Here is a 26,694-nt window from a genome sequence, read left to right as displayed (position 1 = left end):
GATCTGAAGACCTAAGTACGTAATTGAGTTACTCGCCCAACGGAAAGGGAACTGCGAGTCCCATCCTCGTGTGGCCTTTGGATGTAATGCCAATGCTTCCATCTTAGATTTATTAATTTTAAACCCTGAGATCGACTCAAAATTTGCTAACAACAATAATAGACTAGGGAACGCATGTTGAGGGTTTGAAAAGTACAGTAATAGGTCATCTGCGTAAGCCGTGACCTTAAGGTTGTGACCGCCAATTCCAATCCCCTGCCAATTAGAGTTCAGATAACAATGTCTGATAGGTGGGTCTAGTGCTAGGTCGAAGAGGAGTGGGGACAAGGGGCATCCCTGTCTCGTGCCTCTATGTAGTGTGAATGTGTCCGTGTTCAATCCATTCACTGTGAGGAATGCAGAGGGCGTGCCATATATAGTGCGAAAAACTCTTACAAAATCTGCTCCAAATCTCTGCCAGTGGAGCACTCTCAACAGATGAGACCACGACACGCGATCAAACGCCTTATCGGCGTCGCAGCTCACTATCAGGGAGGTCCCGCCTGGCGATCTGGACGATATGGTCAATGCAGCGACCAGCTGCCTGATGTTATGTACGGACGTCCTCCCTTTCACAAAGCCAGTGGATGGATGTAATAGTATGGGCAGTATCACCTGTAACCTGTGTGCTATGAGTGTTGTTAATATCTTAAAATCTTGGTTTAGAAGTGAAATTGGGCGGTATGAATGGACTAGAGTAGGGTCTTTTCCTGGTTTTGGTAATACTATCACACACGCATGATTAAAGGCGCGCGGAGCAGCTCCGCCGGCCAAAATGGAATTAAATAGGGCCAAGAGGTGGGGAGTGATATGAGGCAGCAGCAGTTTGTAATATTCTGCGCTCAAACCATCTGGACCTGGGGATTTTCCATTGGCTAACTGTTTAATTACTGTTGTCAATTCTAGGTCAGTGATAGGGGACATGAGGCAGTTTCTATCCTCTGTCGTCAGTGTGGGAGCCCCTGCCGAACGTATGAAGTCCATGCCACTAATAGGGTCGTCTGGTGGCGCCGTATATAATTCCTTGTAGTAAGATAAAAAGGAATCAGCGATAGCAGTCGGGTCCGAGGATAACTGTGTACTGGATTGTAGGGCGAGGATGCGTGGAGTGGGTCGTTGGCTACGTACTACATTTGCCATGAGTTTGCCGGCTTTGTTTCCCCACTTGAAGTATTTATGCTTTTGGAAATCTAAAGCATGTTGAGCTCTCTCTGTGCATAGAGTGTCATAAAGATGTTTAGTCTCTGTGTAGATTTTACAGTTATCTTCCGTCGGGGAGGTTAGTAGCGTCGCATAGGAGTTTGTCAGTGTCAGGCCAAGGTCACGAAACCTTTGATTGAGACGCTTTTGCTTACCCGCAACATACGCAATGATGTGACCCCGTACTACCGGCTTGGAAGCAGACCAGAAAAGACCAATGTCCTCTGTGTGTTGTGCATTGTCTTTGGCATAATTGAGGAAGTGAGTCTCCAAATACGACTTAAAATCAGGGGAATTATATAGGTGTGAGGGAAATCTCCAATTAAAGGAGGTCTGTTTAGGAGATTTTAGGTCTAATGTGAACCATGTAGGTGCGTGGTCTGATATGGCAATATTTTCTATTTTTGAATCCCTTAATCTGGAGAGCAGACCTACTGGCAGCAGACAATAATCTATCCTAGTAGACGTGGCATGTGGGTGAGAATAAAAGGTGTATTCCCGGTCAACTGGGTGTTGGTGTCGCCATGGGTCTATTAAATGGAGTGAGGTCAGCCAAAGTTGCAGTGATGCTGGTGTGGAATAATGGCGTCCACCTGGGGCACCTGACCTATCCAGGGCTGGCTGTAGTGTGGAATTAAAGTCACCGCCTATGATCAGATGACCCTCCGCCCACTCCTGGAGTCGGACATAAACATCAGTAAAGAAAGCATTATGATCTGAGTTCGGTGCATATATGGACACTAATGTGTACAGTTCCCCCTCCAATTGTACTTTTAGAAATAGTAACCTACCGCCTACGTCTTCCAGGGTGTCTAGTATGTTATAACTAAGAGATTTATGGAAAATAATCACTACCCCTCGTTTCTTAAAGGTATATGATGCTGAGCTAAAACCTTGGATCCAATTGTCTCTAAGAACGTTGGGGTCCCCCTCTTTCCAATGAGTTTCCTGCAGCATCGCCACATCTGGCTGCAGGCGTTTGAGGTGTTGTAATATCTTCCTACGTTTAATCGGAGTGTTAAGACCTTCTACGTTCCATGTAAGGAATTTTAGACTCGTCTTAAGTTTTTTATTGAAGTTGTCATGTTGATATGTGGATCTAACCGATACCCGTCCTGTCGGACACATAAAAACTTTTTTGAAATAACTTGTGGAGTCTCCAATGTCCCAGCGAGCATGGGGACCCAACCTGTCACAGAGGTGACAAATCCGCGTCCCAACATTGCCATTAAAAACATTTGCAAACATTGTGTCACAGTATGTCCATTTTTCACATTTTCTTGAACCCATAACAGTGGTCTAGAAGACTCACTATAGACTAGTGGTGTAACTTTGATCAGAATAAGGAGTGGGGGGGGATGGGGGTAAGGGGGGGAAAACAAAGGGCAAAGAGAGGAAAAGGGAGGAAAAGGGAGGGGGGAAATGAAAAGACGGGGAGGCCCAGCATCTAGCAAATTCGGGGGCAGAGAGGGCTGCAATAAACCAAATATAAAGGGCAGTAATGATCAGCCATACATTACTAATCACGACCTCCATAAGGAAGACAATACGGATGTTAGATCTATGATGGAGTTCGTGATCAGTTTCTATCCTTGGAGGCTGGTGAGGAGCGGCTCCGCACAGATTCAGCAAAAGTTTTTGCCTCTGAGGGCGAGTCAAACAGGTATGTCTTGCCGTTGTGTTGAGCACGTAGTTTCGCCGGATAGAGCAAGGCGAATCTTATGCCCTCCTCGAACAGGATCTTGCAGATAGGAGAGAATTCCCTCCTTTTCATGGCCACGCCATAGGAGAAGTCTTGGAATAGAAGCAGCTTATCTCCGTGATAGGAAAGTCCTTGAGCTTTGCGATAAGCGTCCATCACTTTGACTTTGTCAGTATAGTTGAGAAATTTGAATATGACCGGTCTAGGTCTCCGTCGATCTGTCTGGAGGTCTGGGCCAATACGATGTGCTCTTTCAATTGCCAAGGATTCTCCATCTGCCAAGCAACCTAACTCCATCGGCAACCAGGAAGAGACCAGAGCCATCAGTTCTTTTGGTCTAACGGATTCTGGTAAGCCTATCATTCGAGATTATTTTGACGATTGCGATTTTCCAAATCTTCTAGCTTCTCCTGTATTGCGGAGATGGAAGACGCCTGGGAATCAATATCAGCGCGGGCTGTGGTTAGATCATCTTCCAAGTTTGAGACCCGTTGTTCGGCTTCATCAAGCCTTGTGCTGTGTTCCTTTAATTGCGTCATGGTAGATTTAATGGCGTCCTTCAGCCCCGCAAGTTTCTTGTCTAGCAGTGGCGACAATATATCTGAGATTTCCTGCGCTCTGGCCACTGCGTCTGCGGTGTATCTAGCAGAATCTGGTACGCCATCTAGGACATTAGCCGGAGGCGATGGGGGCGGCGAGTTAGCGGAAGCTGAGACGGATGCCCTGGTGTCTTTAGTTTTTGCAGATGCTGAGCCACGTCCCCCTCTCTGTGTCTTGGCCACGTATTTATCCATGGAGACGCAGTAGTGTCACTTTTCAATGAGTAAATAAGTATAGTAATATATCCTGCCCTGCAGGGAGTAATTGTGAGTGTGTACTTGCTGCGCTCAGAGCAGTAGGTCAGTGCGCTCCAGCCTTTAGAAGGTTCTGATTTGAGCGGTTTATGTTCTGGAGGTCATGTAATATAGTGCCAGAATCAGGGTATGCAGGGTAGGTTTAATAAAAAGATATTCTGTCACCCCCCGCGGCCGATGCCTGCAGGCGCCACAAGTCCCCAGGCCTCACGTTGTGTGGGCCTGTGTGAGGTGTTTGGAGGCGGTTAGCATGCTAAAGCTGATTAAGGTAGCTGTGTCTCGTCTGTAAGGAGCCACTGTCCAGGGCCAGGGAGGTGTCTGATTCTGTGCTGGGTGATCTCCGTTAGCGGGCTGTGTGGCGCTTATGTTTTCAGTGCGCTGTCAGTGAAGGTAGCAGGGGAGTAGGGGGGGTGGAGTCCGGCTCGACACACTCACCCCACCTCAGGAGGACTCCTCACTCCCGACGAGCACTCGCGGGTGTCTTCTGTGCCCGTTACAGCCGCACAGAGCTCAGCGGTTTACGTGCGGAGCAGGGCCTCTCAATTCAGCCGCCTCAGGCTGGGAGTCAGGGCAGGACAGGAGCCGTGGATTGCCCGGCCACCTCCAAGATGGCGGCCGCGGGCAGCGTGCACTACCACTGCAGCGCAGATTCCGGTGAGACCAGGCGGTGGGGAGCCGGGGGGATGATCTCCTCTTTCCCACCAGTATCTCCGCTGGCCCCTGATATCAAATTGGGGCACAGGTCCCGGTGTAATGACCCTCAAATCCAGCTCGAGGTGTCAGGGATCAAAGAGCTCCTCTAAAACGCGGCCTGCTGTGGGTCCACCCACCGGAAGTCCCCAAATGACTTTTTAGTGATACCCAATATATAGCTTTATTTTCTCATTGTTTACTCAAATATTGAATGCTTATGTCTTATAAATTTAGTAGGAAAGTATTCTAATGACTTGCTTATGACACCCTGTAGAATATTTCATGTTTAGTACCTTGGATATTGTAGCTTATTTACTTAAATTTCTGATAAATTCTGAGACTGGTATGCACAGACTGGTTAGCACAGTTGGTAAGGTGTTTGGTTTGCACTATCAAATTATGACTGTAATTTGTTTGAATCCCATGTAAGCATGTTTTTATTTTACTAGTCTGGTTTGTAGCTCTATACAATGTAATGCATATGTATTTTAACAACAATAATCAAATCTTCCAATGGACTTTTTAGTGAAACCCAAAAAGATAGCTTTATTTTCTCTTTGTTTACTCAAATATTGAATGCATATGTCTTATAACTTTAGTAGGAAAGTATTCTAATGACTTGCTTATGATACCCCATGGAATATAGTATGTTTAGTACCTTGGACTTTGTAGCTTATTTACTTAAACCTCTGATAAATTTTATGACAGGTATGCACAGACTGGTTAACACAGTTGTTATGGTGTTGGGTTTGCACTATCAAAGGAAGACTGTTATTGGTTTGAATCTCATGTTCTTATTTTACTAGTGTGGTTTGTGGCTCTATATTACGAATGCCTATGTCTTTTAACAACAAAAGTCAAGTCTTCCAATGGACTTTTTAGTGAAACCCAATAGATACCTTTATTTTCTCTTTGTTTACTCAAATATTGAAAGCATATGTTTTTTTACTTTAGTAGGAAAGTATTCTAATGACTTGCTTATGACACCCCATAGAATATATTATGTTTAGTACCTTGGACACTGTAGCTTATTCACTTAAACCTCTGATAAATTGTCTGTCTGGTATGCATAGTCTGGTTAGCACAGTTAGTAAGGTGTTGGGTTTGCATTATCAAATTAAGACTGTCATTGGTTCGAATACCATGTTATCATGTTTTTATTAAACTAGTGTGGTTTGTGTCTCTATATTATGAATGCCTATGTCTTTTAACAACAATAGTCAAGTCTTCCAATGGACTTTTTAGTGACACCCTATGGATAGCTTTATTTTCTCATTGTTTACTCAAATATTGAATGCTTATGTCTTATAAATTTAGTAGGAAAGTATTCTAATGACTTGCTTATGACACCCCATAGAATATATTATGTTTAGAACCTTGTACACTGTAGCTTATTCACTTAAATCTCTGATAAATTGTGTTTGGTATGCACAGTAAGGTTTGCACAATTAGTAAGGTGTTTGCTTTGCACTATCAATTTAAGACTGCCATTGGTTTGAATCCCATGTAAGCATGTTCTTATTTTACTAGTGTGGTTTGTGGCTCTATATTATGAATGCCTATGTCTTTTAACAACAATAGTCAAGTCTTCCAATGGACTTTTTAGTGAAACCCAATAGATAGCTTTATTTTCTCTTTGTTTACTCAAATATTGAAAATATATGTCTTATAACTTTAATAGGAAAGTATTCTAATGACTTGCTTATGACACCCCATAGAATATATTATGTTTAGTACCGTGGACACTGTAGCTTATTCACTTAAATTTCTGATAAATTGTGTATCGTGTATGCACAGTCTGGTTAGCACAGTCAGTAAGGTGTTGGGTTTGCACTATCAAAATGAGACTGTCATTTGCTCGAATCCCATGTAAGCATGTTTTTATTTTACTAGTGTGGTTTGTGGCTCTATATTAAGAATGCCTATGTCTTTTAACAACAATAGTCAAGTCTTCCAATGGACTTTTTAGTGACACCCAATAGATAGCATTATTTTCTCATTGTTTACTCAAATATTGAATGCTTATGTCTTATAAATTTAGTAGGAAAGTATTCTAATGACTTGCTTATGACACCCCATAGAATATATTATGTTTAGTACCTTGGACACTGTAGCTTATTCACTTAAATTTCTGATAAATTGTATGTCTGGTATGCACAGAAAGGTTAGCACAGTTAATAAGGTGTTGGGTTTGAACTATCAAAATAGGGCTGTCATTGGTTCGAATCCCATGTTATCATGTTTTTAGTTTACTAGTGTGGTTTTTGGCTCTATAATATGAATGCCTATGTCTTTTAACAACAATAGTCAAGTCTTCCAATGGACTTTTTAGTGAAACCCAACAGATAGCTTTATTTTCTCTTTGTTTACTCAAATTTTGAAAGCATATGTCTTATAACTTTAGTAGGAAAGTATTCTAATGACTTGCTTATGACACCCCATAGAATATATTATGTTTAGTACCTTGGACTTTGTAGCTTATTTACTTAAACCTCTGATAAATTTTCAGACTGTTATGCACAGACTGGTTAGCACAGTTGGTAAGGTGTTGGGTTTGCACTATCAAAGGAAGACTGTCATTGGTTTGAATCCCATGTAAGCATTTTCTTATTTTACTAGTGTGGTTTGTGGCTCTATATTATGAATGCCTATGTCTTTTAACAACAAAAGTCAAGTCTTCCAATGGACTTTTTAGTGAAACCCAATAGATAGCTTTATTTTCTCTTTGTTTACTCAAATTTTTAAAGCATATGTCTTATAACTTCAGTAGGAAAGTATTCTAATGACTTGCTTATGACACCCCATAGAATGTATTATGTTTAGAACCTTGGACACTGTAGCTTATTCACTTAAATTTCTCATAAATTATATGTCTGGTTAGCACAGTTAGTAAGGTGTTGAGTTTGCACTATCAAATTACGACTGTCATTGGTTTGAATCCTATGTCATCATGTTTTTATTTTACTAGTGTGGTTTGTGGCTCTATATTAAGAATGCCTATGTCTTTTAACAACAATAGTCAAGTTTTCCAATGGACTTTTTAGTGAAACCCAATAGATAGCTTTATTGTATCTTTGTTTACTAAAATATTGAATGCTTATGTCTTATAACTTTAGTAGGAAAGTATTCTAATGACTTGATTATGACACCCCATAGAATATATTATGTTTAGTACCTTGGACACTGTAGCTTATTCACTTAAATCTCTGATAAATTGGGTGTCTGTTATGCACAGTCTAGTTAGCACAGATAGTAAGGTGTTGAGTTTGCACTATCAAATTAAGATTGTCATTGGTTCGATTCACATGTAAGCATGTTTTTATTTTACTAGTGTGGTTTGTGGCTCTATATTATGAATGCCTATGTCTTTTAACAACAATAGTCAAGTCTTCCAATGGACTTTTTAGTGACACCCAATAGATAGATTTATTTTCTCTTTGTTTACTCAAATATTGATTGCATATGTCTTATAACTTTAGTAGGAAAGATTTCTAATGACTTGCTTATGACACCTCATAGAATATATTATGTTTAGTCCCTTGTACACTGTAGCTTATTCACTTAAATCTCTGATAAATTGTGTGTCTGGTATGTACAGTAAGGTTAGCACAATTAGAAAGGTGTTGTATTTGCACTATCAAATAAAGGCTGTCATTGGTTCAAATCCCATGTTATCATGTTTTTAGTTTACTAGTGTGGTTTGTGGCTCTATAATATGAATGCCTATGTCTTTTAACAACAATAGTCAAGTTTTCCAATGGACTTTTTAGTGAAACCCAATAGATAGCTTTATTGTATCTTTGTTTACTAAAATATTGAATGCTTATGTCTTATAACATTAGTAGGAAAGTATTCTAATGACTTGCTTATGACACCCCATAGAATATATTATGTTTAGTACCTTGGACACTGTAGCTTATTCACTTAAATCTCTGTTAAATTGTACATCTGTTATGCACAGTCTGGTTAGCACAGTTAGTAAGGGGTAGGGTTTGCACTATCAAATTAAGACTGTCATTGGTTCGAATCACATGTAAGCATATTTTTATTTTACTAGTGTGGTTTGTGGCTCTATATTATGAATGCCTATGCCTTTTAACAACAATAGTCAAGTCTTCCAATGGACTTTTTAGTGACACCCAATAGATAGCTTTATTTTCTCTTTGTTTACTCAAATATTGAATGCATATGTCTTATAAATTTAGTAGGAAAGTATTCTAATGACTTGCTTATGACACCCCATAGAATATATTATGTTTAGTACCTTGGACACTGTAGCTTATTCACTTAAACCTCTGATAAATTGTTTGTCTGGTATGCACGGTCTGGTTAGCACAGTTAGTAAGGTGTTGGGTTTGCACTATCAAATTAAGATGGTCATTGGTTCGAATCCCATGTTGTCATGTTTTTATTTTACTAGTGTGGTTTGTGGCTCTATATTATGAATGCCTATGTCTTTTAACAACAATAGTCAAGTCTTCCAATGGCCTTTTTAGTGACACCCAATAGATAGCTTTATTTTCTCATTGTTTACTCAAATATTGAATGCTTATGTCTTATAAATTTAGTAGGAAAGTATTCTAATGACTTGCTTATGACACCCTAAGGAATATAGTATGTTTAGTACCTTGGACTTTGAAGCTTATTTACTTAAACCTCTGATAAATTGTGTGTCTGGTATGCACAGTCTGGTTATCACAGTTAGTAAGGTATTGGGTTTACACTATCAAATTAAGTCTGTCATTGGTTCGAATCCCATGTTATCATGTTTTTAGTTTACTATTGTGGTTTGTGGCTCTATAATATGAATGCCTATGTCTTTTAACAACAATAGTCAAGTCTTCCAATGGACTTTTTAGTGACACCCAATATATAGCTTTATTTTCTCATTATTTACTCAAATATTGAATGCTTATGTCTTATAAATTTAGTAGGAAAGTATTCTAATGACTTGCTTATGACACCCTGTAGATTATTTCATGTTTAGTACCTTGGACATTGTAGTTTATTTACTTAAATCTCTGATAAATTGTGTGACTGGTATGCACAGTCTGGTTAGCACAGTTAGTAAGGTGTTGGGTTTACACTATCAAATTAAGACTGTCATTGGTTCGAATCACATGTAAGCATGTTTTTCTTTTACTAGTGTGGTTTGTGGCTCTATATTATGAATGCCTATGTCTTTTAACAACAATAGTCAAGTCTTCCAATGGACTTTTTAGTGACACCCAATAGATAGCTTTATTTTCTCTTTGTTTACTCAAATATTGAATGCATATGTCTTATAACTTTAGTAGGAAAGTATTCTAATGACTTGCTTATGTCACCCTGTAGAATATTTCATGTTTAGTAGCTTGGACATTGTAGCTTATTTACTTAAATATCTGATAAATTGTTGGACTGGTATGCATAGACTGGTTAGCACAGTTGGTAAGGTGTTGGGTTTGCACTGTCAAATTATGACTGTAAATGGTTTGAATACCATGTAAGCTTGTTTTTATTTTACTAGTGTGGTTTGTAGCTCTATACAATGTAATGTATATGTATTTTAACAACAATAATCAAATCTTCCAATGGACTTTTTAGTGAAACCCAATAGATAGCTTTATTTTCTCTTTGTTTACTCAAATATTGAATGCATATGTCTTATAACTTTAGTAGGAAAGTATTCTAATGATTTGCTTATGATATCCCATGGAATATAGTATGTTTAGTAACTTGGACTTTGTAGCTTATTTACTTAAACCTCTGATAAATTTTATGACTGGTATTCACAGACTGGTTAGCACAGTTAGTAAGGTGTTGGGTTTGCACTATCAAAGTAAGACTGTCGTTGGTTTGAATCCCCTGTAAGCATGTTCTTATTTTACTAGTGTGGTTTGTGGCTCTGTATTACGAATGCCTATGTCTTTTAACAACAAAAGTCAAGTCTTCCAATGGACTTTTTAGTGAAACCCAATAGATAGCTTTATTTTCTCTTTGTTTACTCAAATATTGAAAGCATATGTTTTATAACTTTAGTAGGAAAGTATTCTAATGACTTGCTTATGACACCCCATAGAATATATTATGTTTAGTACCTTGGACACTGTAGCTTATTCATTTAAACCTCTGATAAATTGTCTGTCTGGTATGCACAGTCTGGTTTGCACAGTTAGTAAGGTGTTGGGTTTGCACTATCAAATTAAGGCTGTCATTTCTTCGAATCCCATGTTATCATGTTTTCTAGTGTGGTTTGTGGCTCTATAATATGAATGCCTATGTCTTTTAACAACAATAGTCAAGTCTTCCAATGCACTTTTTAGTGAAACCCAACAGATAGCTTTATTTTCTCTTTGTTTACTCAAATTATTAAAGCATATGTCTTATAACTTTAGTAGGAAAGTATTCTAATGACTTGCTTATGACACCCCATAGAATATATTATGTTTAGAACCTTTTACACTGTAGCTTATTCACTTAAATCTCTCATAAATTGTATGTCTGGTATGCACAGTCTGGTTAGCACAGTTAGTAAGGTGTTGAGTTTGCACTATCAAATTAAGGCTGTCATTGGTTTGAATCCCGTGTCATCATGTTTTTATTTTACTAGTGTGGATTGTGACTCTATAATATGAATGCCTATGTCTTTTATCAACAAAAGTCAAGTCTTCCAATGGACTTTTTAGTGAAACCCAATAGATAGCTTTATTTTCTCTTTGTTTACTCAAATATTGAATGCATATGTCTTATAACTTTAGTAGGAAAGTATTCTAATGACTTGCTTATGACACCCCATAGAATATATTATGTTTAGAACCTTTTACACTGTAGCTTATTCACTTAAATCTCTCATAAATTGTTTGTCTGGTATGCTCAGTCTGGTTAGCACAGTTAGTAAGGTGTTGAGTTTGCACTATCAAATTAAGGCTGTCATTGGTTTGAATCCTGTGTCATCATGTTTTTATTTTACTAGTGTGGATTGTGGCACTATAATATGAATGCCTATGTCTTTTAACAACAAAAGTCAAGTCTACCAATAGACTTTTTAGTGAAACCCAATAGATAGCTTTATTTTCTCTTTGTTTACTCAAATATTGAATGCATATGTCTTATAACTTTAGTAGGAAAGTATTCTAATGACTTGCTTATGATATCCCATGGAATATAGTATGTTTAGTACCTTGGACTTTGTAGCTTATTTACTTAAACCTCTGATAAATTGGATGACTGTTATGCTCAGACTGGTTAGCACAGTTGGTAAGGTGTTGGGTTTGCACTATCAAAGGAAGACTATCATTGGTTTGAATCCCATGTCATTATGTTTTTATTTTACTAGTGTGGATTGTGGCTCTATAATATGAATGCCTATGTCTTTTAACAACAAAAGTCAAGTCTTCCAATGGACTTTTTAGTGAAACCCAATAGATAGCTTTATTTTCTCTTTGTTTACTCAAATATTGAATGCATATGTCTTATAACTTTAGTAGGAAAGATTTCTAATGACTTGCTTATGACACCCCATAGAATATATTATGTTTAGTACCTTGGACACTGTAGCTTATTCACTTAAAGCTCTGATAAATTGTCTGTCTGGTATGCACAGTCTGGTTAGCACAGTTAGTAAGCTGTTGGGTTTGCACTATCAAATTAAGACTGTCATTGGTTTGAAACCCATGTTATCATGTTTTTGGTTGTGGCTCTATAATATGAATGCCTATGTCTTTTAACAATAATAGTCAAGTCTTCCAATGGACTTTTTAGTGAAACCCAATAGATAGCTTTATTTTCTCTTTGTTTACTCAAATTTTTAAAGCATATGTCTTATAACTTCAGTAGGAAAGTATTCTAATGACTTGCTTATGACACCCCATAGAATGTAATATGTTTAGAACCTTGGACACTGTAGCTTATTCACTTAAATCTCTCATAAGTTGTATGTCTGGTATGCACAGTCTGGTTAGCACAGTTAGTAAGATGTTGAGTTTGCACTATCAAATTAAGGCTGTCATTGGTTTGAATCCTATGTCATCATGTTTTTATTTTACTAGTGTGGTTTGTGGCTCTATATTAAGAATGCCTATGTCTTTTAACAACAATAGTCAAGTCTTCCAATGGACTTTTTAGTGACACCCTATGGATAGCTTTATTTTCACATTGTTTACTCAAATATTGAATGCTTATGTCTTATAAATTTAGTAGGAAAGTATTCTAATGACTTGCTTATGACACCCCATAGAATATATTATGTTTAGTACCTTGTACACTGTAGCTTATTCACTTAAATCTCTGATAAATCGTGTGTCTGTTATGCACAGTAAGGTTAGCACAATTAGAAAGGTGTTGTATTTGCACTATCAAATTAAAGCTGTCTTTGGTTCAAATCCCATGTTATCATGTTTTTAGTTTACTAGTGTGGTTTGTGGCTCTATAATATGAATGCCTATGTCTTTTAACAACAATAGTCAAGTTTTCCAATGGACTTTTTAATGAAACCCAATAGATAGCTTTATTGTATCTTTGTTTACTAAAATATTGAATGCTTATGTCTTATAACTTTAGTAGGAAAGTATTCTAATGACTTGCTTATAACACCCCATAGAATATATTATGTTTAGTACCTTGGACACTGTAGCTTTTTCACTTAAATCTCTGATAAATTGGGGATCTGTTATGCACAGTCTGGTTAGCACAGTTAGTAAGGTGTTGGGTTTGCACTATCAAATTAAGACTGTCATTGGTTCGAATCACATGTAAGCATGTTTTTCTTTTACTAGTGTGGTTTGTGGCTCTATATTATGAATGCCTATGTCTTTTAACAACAATAGTCAAGTCTTCCAATGGACTTTTTAGTGACACCCAATAGATAGCTTTATTTTCTCTTTGTTTACTCAAATATTGAATGCATATGTCTTATAACTTTAGTAGGAAAGTATTCTAATGACTTGCTTATGTCACCCTGTAGAATATTTCATGTTTAGTACCTTGGACATTGTAGCTTATTTACTTAAATATCTGATTAATTGCTAGACTGGTATGCACAGACTGGTTAGCACAGTTGGTAAAGTGTTGGGTTTGCACTGTCAAATTATGACTGTAAATGGTTTGAATACCATGTAAGCTTGTTTTTATTTTACTAGTGTGGTTTGTAGCTCTATACAATGTAATGCATATGTATTTTAACAACAATAATCAAATCTTCCAATGGACTTTTTAGTGAAACCCAATAGATAGCTTTATTTTCTCTTTGTTTACTCAAATATTGAATGCATATGTCTTATAACTTTAGTAGGAAAGTATTCTAATGATTTGCGTATGATATCCCATGGAATATAGTATGTTTAGTACCTTGGACTTTGTAGCTTATTCACTTAAACCTCTGATAAATTTTAGAACTGGTATGCACAGACTGGTTAGCACAGTTGGTAAGGTGTTGGGTTTGCACTATCAAAGTAAGACTGTCGTTGGTTTGAATCCCCTGTAAGCATGTTCTTATTTTACTAGTGTGGTTTGTGGCTCTGTATTACGAATGCCTATGTCTTTTAACAACAAAAGTCAAGTCTTCCAATGGACTTTTTAGTGAAACCCAACAGATAGCTTTATTTTCTCTTTGTTTACTCAAATTATGAAAGCATATGTCTTATAACTTTAGTAGGAAAGTATTCTAATGACTTGCTTATGACACCCCATAGAATATATTATGTTTAGAACCTTTTACACTGTAGCTTATTCACTTAAATCTCTCATAAATTGTATGTCTGGTATGCACAGTCTGGTTAGCACAGTTAGTAAGGTGTTGAGTTTGCACTGTCAAATTAAGGCTGTCATTGGTTTGAATCCCGTGTTATCATGTTTTTATTTTACTAGTGTGGATTGTGGCTCTATAATATGAATGCCTATGTCTTTTAACAACAAAAGTCAAGTCTTCCAATGGACTTTTTAGTGAAACCCAATAGATAGCTTTATTTTCTCTTTGTTTACTCAAATATTGAATGCATATGTCTTATAACTTTAGTAGGAAAGTATTCTAATGACTTGCTTATGATATCCCATGGAATATAGTATGTTTAGTACCTTGGACTTTGTAGCTTATTTACTTAAACCTCTGATAAATTGGATGACAGTTATGCTCAGACTGGTTAGCACAGTTGGAAAGGTGTTGGGTTTGCACTATCAAATTAAGACTGTCATTGGTTTGAAACCCATGTTATCATGTTTTTAGTGTGGTTTGTGGCTCTATAATATGAATGCCTATGTCTTTTAACAATAATAGTCAAGTATTCCAATGGACTTTTTAGTGAAACCCAATAGATAGCTTTATTTTCTCTTTGTTTACTCAAATTTTTAAAGCATATGTCTTATAACTTCAGTAGGAAAGTATTCTAATGACTTGCTTATGACACCCCATAGAATGTAATATGTTTAGAACCTTGGACACTGTAGCTTATTCACTTAAATCTCTCATAAATTGTATGTCTGGTATGCACAGTCTCGTTAGCACAGTTAGTAAGATGTTGAGTTTGCACTATCAAATTAAGGCTGTCATTGGTTTGAATCCTATGTCATCATGTTTTTATTTTACTAGTGTGGTTTGTGGCTCTATATTAAGAATGCTTATGTCTTTTAACAACAATAGTCAAGTCTTCCAATGGACTTTTTAGTGACACCCTATGGATAGCTTTATTTTCACATTGTTTACTCAAATATTGAATGCTTATGTCTTATAAATTTAGTAGGAAAGTATTCTAATGACTTGATTATGACACCCCATAGAATATATTATGTTTAGTACCTTGTACACTGTAGCTTATTGACTTAAATCTCTGATAAATCGTGTGTCTGGTATGCACAGTAAGGTTAGCACAATTAGTAAGGTGTTGTATTTGCACTATCAAATTAAAACTGTCATTGTTTCAAATCCCATGTTATCATGTTTTTAGTTTACTAGTGTGGTTTGTGGCTCTATAATATGAATGCCTATGTCTTTTAACAACAACAGTCAAGTTTTCCAATGGACTTTTTAATGAAACCCAATAGATAGCTTTATTGTATCTTTGTTTACTAAAATATTGAATGCTTATGTCTTATAACTTTAGTAGGAAAGTATTCTAATGACTTGCTTATGACACCCCATAGAATATATTATGTTTAGTACCTTGGACACTGTAGCTTATTCACTTAAATCTCTGATAAATTGGGCATCTGTTATGCATAGTCTGGTTAGCACAGTTAGTAAGGTGTTGGGTTTGCACTATCAAAATAAGACTGTCATTGGTTTGAATCCACTGTTATCATGTTCTTATTTTACTAGTGTGGTTTGTGGCTCTGTATTACGAATGCATATGTCTTTTAACAACAAAAGTCAAGTCTTCCAATGGACTTTTTAGTGAAACCCAATAGATAGCTTTATTTTCTCTTTGTTTACTCAAATATTGAAAGCATATGTTTTATAACTTTAGTAGGAAAGTATTGTAATGACTTGCTTATGACACCCCATAGAATATATTATGTTTAGTACCTTGGACACTGTAGCTTATTCACTTAAACCTCTGATAAATTGTCTGTCTGGTATGCACAGTCTGGTTAGCACAGTTAGTAAGGTGTTTGGTTTGCACTATCAAATTAAGACTGTCATTGCTTCGAATCCCATGTTATCATGTTTTCTAGTGTGGTTTGTGGCTCTATAATATGAATGCCTATGTCTTTTAACAACAATAGTCAAGTCTTCCAATGGAATTTTAGTGAAACTCAACAGATAGCTTTATTTTCTCTTTGTTTACTCAAATTATGAAAGCATATGTCTTATAACTTTAGTAGGAAAGTATTCTAATGACTTGCTTATGACACCCCATAGAATATATTATGTTTAGAACCTTTTACACTGTAGCTTATTCACTTAAATCTTTGATAAATCGTGTGTCTGGTATGCACAGTAAGGTTAGCACAATTAGAAAGGTGTTGTATTTGCACTATCAAATAAAGGCTGTCATTGTTTCAAATCCCATGTTATCATGTTTTTAGTTTACTAGTGTGGTTTGTGGCTCTATAATATGAATGCCTATGTCTTTTAACAAGAACAGTCAAGTTTTCCAATGGACTTTTTAATGAAACCCAATAGATAGCTTTATTGTATCTTTGTTTACTAAAATATTAAATGCTTATGTCTTATAACTTTAGTAGGAAAGTATTCTAATGACTTGCTTATGACACCCCATAGAATATATTATGTTTAGTACCTTGGACACTGTAGCTTATTCACTTAAATCTCTGATAAATTGGGCATCTGTTATGCACAGTCTGGTTAGCACAGTTAGTAAGGTGTTGAGTTTGCACTATCAAATTAAGGTTGTCATTGGTTTGAATCCCATGTCATCATGTTTTTATTTAACTAGTGTGGATTGTGGCTCTATAATATGAATGCCTATGTCTTTTAACAACAAAAGTCAAGTCTACCAATGGACTTTTTATTTGAAACCCAATAGATAGCTTTATTTTCTCTTTGTTTACTCAAATATTGAATGCATATGTCTTATAACTTTAGTAGGAACGTATTCTAATGACTTGCTTATGATATCCCATGGAATATAGTATGTTTAGTACCTTGGACTTTGTAGCTTATTTACTTAAACCTCTGATAAATTGGATGACTGTTATGCTCAGACTGGTTAGCACAGTTGGTAAGGTGTTGGGTTTGCACTATCAAAGGAAGACTATCATTGGTTTGAATCCCATGTCATCATATTTTTATTTTACTAGTGTGGATTGTGGCTCTATAATATGAATGCCTATGTCTTTTAACAACAAAAGTCAAGTCTTCCAATGGACTTTTTAGTGAAACCCAATAGATAGCTTTATTTTCTCTTTGTAAACTCAAATATTGAATGCATATGTCTTATAACTTTAGTAGGAAAGTATTCTAATGACTTGCTTATGACACCCCATAGAATATATTATGTTTAGTACCTTGGACACTGTAGCTTATTCACTTAAAGCTCTGATAAATTGTGTGTCTGGTATGCACAGTCTGGTTAGCACAGTTAGTAAGGTGTTGGGTTTGCACTACCAAATTAAGACTGTCATTGGTTTGAAACCCATGTTATCATGTTTTTAGTGTGGTTTGTGGCTCTATAATATGAATGCCTATGTCTTTTAACAATAATAGTCAAGTCTTCCAATGGACTTTTTAGTGAAACCCAATAGATAGCTTTATTTTCTCTTTGTTTACTCAAATTTATAAAGCATATGTCTTATAACTTCAGTAGGAAAGTATTCTAATGACTTGCTTATGACACCCCATAGAATGTAATATGTTTAGAACCTTGGACACTGTAGCTTATTCACTTAAATCTCTCAGAAATTGTATGTCTGGTATGCACAGTCTGGTTAGCACAGTTAGTAAGATGTTGAGTTTGCACTATCAAATTAAGGCTGTCATTGGTTTAAATCCTGTGTCATCATGTTTTTATTTTACTAGTGTGGTTTGTGGCTCTATATTAAGAATGCCTATGTCTTTTAACAACAATAGTCAAGTCTTCCAATGGACTTTTTAGTGACACCCTATGGATAGCTTTATTTTCACATTGTTTACTCAAATATTGAATGCTTATGTCTTATAAATTTAGTAGGTAAGTATTCTAATGACTTGCTTATGACACCCCATAGAATATATTATGTTTAGTACCTTGTACACTGTAGCTTATTCACTTAAATCTCTGATAAATCGTGTGTCTGATATGCACAGTAAGGTTAGCACAATTAGAAAGGTGTTGCATTTGCACTATTAAATTAAAGCTGTCATTGGTTCAAATCCCATGTTATCATGTTTTTAGTTTACTAGTGTGGTTTGTGACTCTATAATATGAATGCCTATGTCTTTTAACAACAATAGTCAAGTCTTCCAATGGACTTTTTAGTGAAACCCAACAGATAGCTTTATTTTCTCTTTGTTTACTCAAATTATGAAAGCATATGTCTTATAACTTTAGTAGGAAAGTATTCTAATTACTTGCTTATGACACCCCATAGAATATATTATGTTTAGAACCTTTTACACTGTAGCTTATTCACTTAAATATCTCATAAATTGTATGTCTGGTATGCACAGTCTGGTTAGCACAGTTAGTAAGGTGTTGAGTTTGCACTATCAAATTAAGGCTGTCATTGGTTTGAATCCTATGTCGTCATGTTTTTATTTTACTAGTGTGGTTTGTGGCTCTATATTAAGAATGCCTATGTCTTTTAACAACAATAGTCAAGTCTTCCAATGGACTTTTTAGTGACACCCTATGGATAGCTTTATTTTCACATTGTTTACTCAAATATTGAATGCTTATGTCTTATAAATTTAGTAGGTAAGTATTCTAATGACTTGCTTATGACACCCCATAGAATATATTATGTTTAGTACCTTGTACACTGTAGCTTATTCACTTAAACCTCTGATAAATTGTCTGTCTGGTATGCACAGTCTGGTTAGCACAGTTAGTAAGGTGTTAGGTTTGCACTATCAAATTAAGACTGTCATTGGTTCAAATCCCATGTTATCATGTTTTTAGTTATCTAGTGTGGTTTGTGGCTCTATAATATGAATGCCTATGTCTTTTAACAACAATAGTCAAGTCTTCCAATGGACTTTTTAGTGAAACCCAACAGATAGCTTTATTTTCTCTTTGTTTACTCAAATTATGAAAGCATATGTCTTATAACTTTAGTAGGAAAGTATTCTAATGACTTGCTTATGACACCCCATAGAATATATTATGTTTAGAACCTTTTACACTGTAGCTTATTCACTTAAATCTCTCATAAATTGTATTTCTGGTATGCACAGTCTGGTTAGCACAGTTAGTAAGGTGTTGAGTTTGCACTATCAAACTAAGGCTGTCATTGGTTTGAATCCCGTGTCATCATGTTTTTATTTTACTAGTGTGGATTGTGGCTCTATAATATGAATGCCTATGTCTTTTAACAACAAAAGTCAAGTCTACCAATGGACTTTTTAGTGAAACCCAATAGATAGCTTTATTTTCTCTTTGTTTACTCAAATATTGAATGCATATGTCTTATATCTTTAGTAGGAAAGTATTCTAATGACTTGCTTATGATATCCCATGGAATAAAGTATGTTTAGTACCTTGGACTTTGTAGCTTATTTACTTAAACCTCAGCTCAGACTGGTTAGCACAGTTGGTAAGGTGTTGGGTTTGCACTATCAAAGGAAGACTATCTTTGGTTTGAATCCCATGTCATCATGTTTTTATTTTACTAGTGTGGATTGTGGCTCTATAATATGAATGCCTATGTCTTTTAACAACAAAAGTCAAGTCTTCCAATGGACTTTTTAGTGAAACCCAATAGATAGCTTTATTTTCTCTTTGTTTACTCAAATATTGAATGCAAATGTCTTATAACTTTAGTAGGAAAGTATTCTAATGACTTGCTTATGACACCCCATAGAATATATTATGTTTAGTACATTGGACACTGTAGCTTATTCACTTAAAGCTCTGATAAATTGTATGTCTGGTATGCACAGTCTGGTTAGCACAGTTAGTAAGGTGTTGGGTTTGCACTATCAAATTAAGACTGTCATTGGTTTGAAACCCATGTTATCATGTTTTTAGTGTGGTTTGTGGCTCTATAATATGAATGCCTATGTCTTTTAACAATAATAGTCAAGTCTTCCAATGGACTTTTTAGTGAAACCCAATAGATAGCTTTATTTTCTCTTTGTTTACTCAAATTTTTAAAGCATATGTCTTATAACTTCAGTAGGAAAGTATTCTAATGACTTGCTTATGACACCCCATAGAATGTATTATGTTTAGAACCTTGGACACTGTAGCTTATTCACTTAAATCTCTCATAAATTATATGTCTGGTTAGCACAGTTAGTAAGGTGTTGAGTTTGCACTATCAAATTACGACTGTCATTGGTTTGAATCCTATGTCATCATGTTTTTATTTTACTAGTGTGGTTTGTGGCTCTATATTAAGAATGCCTATGTCTTTTAACAACAATAGTCAAGTCTACCAATGGACGTTTTAGTGAAACCTAATAGATAGCTTTATTGTATCTTTGTTTACTAAAATATTGAATGCTTATGTCTTATAACTTTAGTAGGAAAGTATTCTAATGACTTGATTATGACACCCCATAGAATATATTATGTTTAGTACCTTGGACACTGTAGCTTATTCACTTAAATCTCTGATAAATTGGGTGTCTGTTATGCACAGTCTAGTTAGCACAGATAGTAAGGTGTTGAGTTTGCACTATCAAATTAAGATTGTCATTGGTTCGATTCACATGTAAGCATGTTTTTATTTTACTAGTGTGGTTTGTGGCTCTATATTATGAATGCCTATGTCTTTTAACAACAATAGTCAAGTCTTCCAATGGACTTTTTAGTGACACCCAATAGATAGATTTATTTTCTCTTTGTTTACTCAAATATTGATTGCATATGTCTTATAACTTTAGTAGGAAAGTTTTCTAATGACTTGCTTATGACACCTCATAGAATATATTATGTTTAGTCCCTTGTACACTGTAGCTTATTCACTTAAATCTCTGATAAATTGTGTGTCTGGTATGTACAGTAAGGTTAGCACAATTAGAAAGGTGTTGTATTTGCACTATCAAATAAAGGCTGTCATTGGTTCAAATCCCATGTTATCATGTTTTTAGTTTACTAGTGTGGTTTGTGGCTCTATAATATGAATGCCTATGTCTTTTAACAACAATAGTCAAGTTTTCCAATGGACTTTTTAGTGAAACCCAATAGATAGCTTTATTGTATCTTTGTTTACTAAAATATTGAATGCTTATGTCTTATAACATTAGTAGGAAAGTATTCTAATGACTTGCTTATGACACCCCATAGAATATATTATGTTTAGTACCTTGGACACTGTAGCTTATTCACTTAAATCTCTGTTAAATTGTGCATCTGTTATGCACAGTCTGGTTAGCACAGTTAGTAAGGGGTTGGGTTTGCACTATCAAATTAAGACTGTCATTGGTTCGAATCACATGTAAGCATTTTTTTATTTTACTAGTGTGGTTTGTGGCTCTATATTATGAATGCCTATGCCTTTTAACAACAATAGTCAAGTCTTCCAATGGACTTTTTAGTGACACCCAATAGATAGCTTTATTTTCTCTTTGTTTACTCAAATATTGAATGCATATGTCTTATAAATTTAGTAGGAAAGTATTCTAATGACTTGCTTATGACACCCCATAGAATATATTATGTTTAGTACCTTGGACACTGTAGCTTATTCACTTAAACCTCTGATAAATTGTTTGTCTGGTATGCACGGGCTGGTTAGCACAGTTAGTAAGGTGTTGGGTTTGCACTATCAAATTAAGATGGTCATTGGTTCGAATCCCATGTTGTCATGTTTTTATTTTACTAGTGTGGTTTGTGGCTCTATATTATGAATGCCTATGTCTTTTAACAACAATAGTCAAGTCTTCCAATGGCCTTTTTAGAGACACCCAATAGATAGCTTTATTTTCTCATTGTTTACTCAAATATTGAATGCTTATGTCTTATAAATTTAGTAGGAAAGTATTCTAATGACTTGCTTATGACACCCCAAGGAATATAGTATGTTTAGTACCTTGGACTTTGAAGCTTATTTACTTAAACCTCTGATAAATTGTGTGTCTGATATGCACAGTCTGGTTATCACAGTTAGTAAGGTATTGGGTTTACACTATCAAATTAAGTCTGTCATTGGTTCGAATCCCATGTTATCATGTTTTTAGTTTACTATTGTGGTTTGTGGCTCTATAATATGAATGCCTATGTCTTTTAACAACAATAGTCAAGTCTTCCAATGGACTTTTTAGTGACACCCAATATATAGCTTTATTTTCTCATTATTTACTCAAATATTGAATGCTTATGTCTTATAAATTTAGTAGGAAAGTATTCTAATGACTTGCTTATGACACCCTGTAGATTATTTCATGTTTAGTACCTTGGACATTGTAGTTTATTTACTTAAATCTCTGATAAATTGTGTGACTGGTATGCACAGTCTGGTTAGCACAGTTAGTAAGGTGTTGGGTTTACACTATCAAATTAAGACTGTCATTGGTTCGAATCACATGTAAGCATGTTTTTCTTTTACTAGTGTGGTTTGTGGCTCTATATTATGAATGCCTATGTCTTTTAACAACAATAGTCAAGTCTTCCAATGGACTTTTTAGTGACACCCAATAGATAGCTTTATTTTCTCTTTGTTTACTCAAATATTGAATGCATATGTCTTATAACTTTAGTAGGAAAGTATTCTAATGACTTGCTTATGTCACCCTGTAGAATATTTCATGTTTAGTAGCTTGGACATTGTAGCTTATTTACTTAAATATCTGATAAATTGTTGGACTGGTATGCATAGACTGGTTAGCACAGTTGGTAAGGTGTTGGGTTTGCACTGTCAAATTATGACTGTAAATGGTTTCAATACCATGTAAGCTTGTTTTTATTTTACTAGTGTGGTTTGTAGCTCTATACAATGTAATGTATATGTATTTTAACAACAATAATCAAATCTTCCAATGGACTTTTTAGTGAAACCCAATAGATAGCTTTATTTTCTCTTTGTTTACTCAAATATTGAATGCATATGTCTTATAACTTTAGTAGGAAAGTATTCTTATGATTTGCTTATGATATCCCGTGGAATATAGTATGTTTAGTAACTTGGACTTTGTAGCTTATTTACTTAAACCTCTGATAAATTTTATGACTGGTATTCACAGACTGGTTAGCACAGTTAGTAAGGTGTTGGGTTTGCACTATCAAAGTAAGACTGTCGTTGGTTTGAATCCCCTGTAAGCATGTTCTTATTTTACTAGTGTGGTTTGTGGCTCTGTATTACGAATGCCTATGTCTTTTAACAACAAAAGTCAAGTCTTCCAATGGACTTTTTAGTGAAACCCAATAGATAGCTTTATTTTCTCTTTGTTTACTCAAATATTGAAAGCATATGTTTTATAACTTTAGTAGGAAAGTATTCTAATGACTTGCTTATGACACCCCATAGAATATATTATGTTTAGTACCTTGGACACTGTAGCTTATTCATTTAAACCTCTGATAAATTGTCTGTCTGGTATGCACAGTCTGGTTAGCACAGTTAGTAAGGTGTTGGGTTTGCACTATCAAATTAAGGCTGTCATTGCTTCGAATCCCATGTTATCATGTTTTCTAGTGTGGTTTGTGGCTCTATAATATGAATGCCTATGTCTTTTAACAACAATAGTCAAGTCTTCCAATGCACTTTTTAGTGAAACCCAACAGATAGCTTTATTTTCTCTTTGTTTACTCAAATTATTAAAGCATATGTCTTATAACTTTAGTAGGAAAGTATTCTAATGACTTGCTTATGATATCCCATGGAATATAGTATGTTTAGTACCTTGGACTTTGTAGCTTATTTACTTAAACCTCTGATAAATTGGATGACTGTTATGCTCAGACTGGTTAGCATAGTTGGTAAGGTGTTGGGTTTGCACTATCAAAGGAAGACTATCATTGGTTTGAATCCCATGTCATTATGTTTTTATTTTACTAGTGTGGATTGTGGCTCTATAATATGAATGCCTATGTCTTTTAACAACAAAAGTCAAGTCTTCCAATGGACTTTTTAGTGAAACCCAATAGATAGCTTTATTTTCTCTTTGTTTACTCAAATATTGAATGCATATGTCTTATAACTTTAGTAGGAAAGTATTCTAATGACTTGCTTATGACACCCCATAGAATATATTATGTTTAGTACCTTGGACACTGTAGCTTATTCACTTAAAGCTCTGATAAATTGTCTGTCTGGTATGCACAGTCTGGTTAACACAGTTAGTAAGGTGTTGGGTTTGCACTATCAAATTAAGGCTGTCATTGGTTTGAATCCCGTGTCATCATGTTTTTATTTTACTAGTGTGGATTGTGGCTCTATAATATGAATGCCTATGTCTTTTAACAACAAAAGTCAAGTCTACCAATGGACTTTTTAGTGAAACCCAATAGATAGCTTTATTTTCTCTTTGTTTACTCAAATATTGAATGCATATGTCTTATAACTTTAGTAGGAAAGTATTCTTATGATTTGCTTATGATATCCCGTGGAATATAGTATGTTTAGTAACTTGGACTTTGTAGCTTATTTACTTAAACCTCTGATAAATTTGATGACTGGTATTCACAGACTGGTTAGCACAGTTAGTAAGGTGTTGGGTTAGCACTATCAAAGTAAGACTGTCGTTGGTTTGAATCCCCTGTAAGCATGTTCTTATTTTACTAGTGTGGTTTGTGGCTCTGTATTACGAATGCCTATGTCTTTTAACAACAAAAGTCAAGTCTTCCAATGGACTTTTTAGTGAAACCCAATAGATAGCTTTATTTTCTCTTTGTTTACTCAAATATTGAAAGCATATGTTTTATAACTTTAGTAGGAAAGTATTCTAATGACTTGCTTATGACACCCCATAGAATATATTATGTTTAGTACCTTGGACACTGTAGCTTATTCATTTAAACCTCTGATAAATTGTCTGTCTGGTATGCACAGTCTGGTTAGCACAGTTAGTAAGGTGTTGGGTTTGCACTATCAAATTAAGGCTGTCATTGCTTCGAATCCCATGTTATCATGTTTTCTAGTGTGGTTTGTGGCTCTATAATATGAATGCCTATGTCTTTTAACAACAATAGTCAAGTCTTCCAATGCACTTTTTAGTGAAACCCAACAGATAGCTTTATTTTCTCTTTGTTTACTCAAATTATTAAAGCATATGTCTTATAACTTTAGTAGGAAAGTATTCTAATGACTTGCTTATGATATCCCATGGAATATAGTATGTTTAGTACCTTGGACTTTGTAGCTTATTTACTTAAACCTCTGATAAATTGGATGACTGTTATGCTCAGACTGGTTAGCATAGTTGGTAAGGTGTTGGGTTTGCACTATCAAAGGAAGACTATCATTGGTTTGAATCCCATGTCATTATGTTTTTATTTTACTAGTGTGGATTGTGGCTCTATAATATGAATGCCTATGTCTTTTAACAACAAAAGTCAAGTCTTCCAATGGACTTTTTAGTGAAACCCAATAGATAGCTTTATTTTCTCTTTGTTTACTCAAATATTGAATGCATATGTCTTATAACTTTAGTAGGAAAGTATTCTAATGACTTGCTTATGACACCCCATAGAATATATTATGTTTAGTACCTTGGACACTGTAGCTTATTCACTTAAAGCTCTGATAAATTGTCTGTCTGGTATGCACAGTCTGGTTAGCACAGTTAGTAAGGTGTTGGGTTTGCACTATCAAATTAAGACTGTCATTGGTTTGAAACCCATGTTATCATGTTTTTAGTTTTTGGTTGTGGCTCTATAATATGAATGCCTATGTCTTTTAACAATAATAGTCAAGTCTTCCAATGGACTTTTTAGTGAAACCCAATAGATAGCTTTATTTTCTCTTTGTTTACTCAAATTTTTAAAGCATGTGTCTTATAACTTCAGTAGGAAAGTATTCTAATGACTTGCTTATGACACCCCATAGAATGTAATATGTTTAGAACCTTGGACACTGTAGCTTATTCACTTAAATCTCTCATAAGTTGTATGTCTGGTATGCACAGTCTGGTTAGCACAGTTAGTAAGATGTTGAGTTTGCACTATCAAATTAAGGCTGTCATTGGTTTGAATCCTATGTCATCATGTTTTTATTTTACTAGTGTGGTTTGTGGCTCTATATTAAGAATGCCTATGTCTTTTAACAACAATAGTCAAGTCTTCCAATGGACTTTTTAGTGACACCCTATGGATAGCTTTATTTTCACATTGTTTACTCAAATATTGAATGCTTATGTCTTATAAATTTAGTAGGAAAGTATTCTAATGACTTGCTTATGACACCCCATAGAATATATTATGTTTAGTACCTTGTACACTGTAGCTTATTCACTTAAATCTCTGATAAATCGTGTGTCTGTTATGCACAGTAAGGTTAGCACAATTAGAAAGGTGTTGTATTTGCACTATCAAATTAAAGCTGTCATTGGTTCAAATCCCATGTTATCATGTTTTTAGTTTACTAGTGTGGTTTGTGGCTCTATAATATGAATGCCTATGTCTTTTAACAACAATAGTCAAGTTTTCCAATGGACTTTTTAATGAAACCCAATAGATAGCTTTATTGTAT

The sequence above is a fragment of the Pseudophryne corroboree genome, chromosome 8 (genome assembly GCF_028390025.1).
Source record: "Pseudophryne corroboree isolate aPseCor3 chromosome 8, aPseCor3.hap2, whole genome shotgun sequence".
NCBI classification, from domain to species: domain Eukaryota; kingdom Metazoa; phylum Chordata; class Amphibia; order Anura; family Myobatrachidae; genus Pseudophryne; species Pseudophryne corroboree.
Note: the sequence above shows the minus strand (reverse complement) of the source record.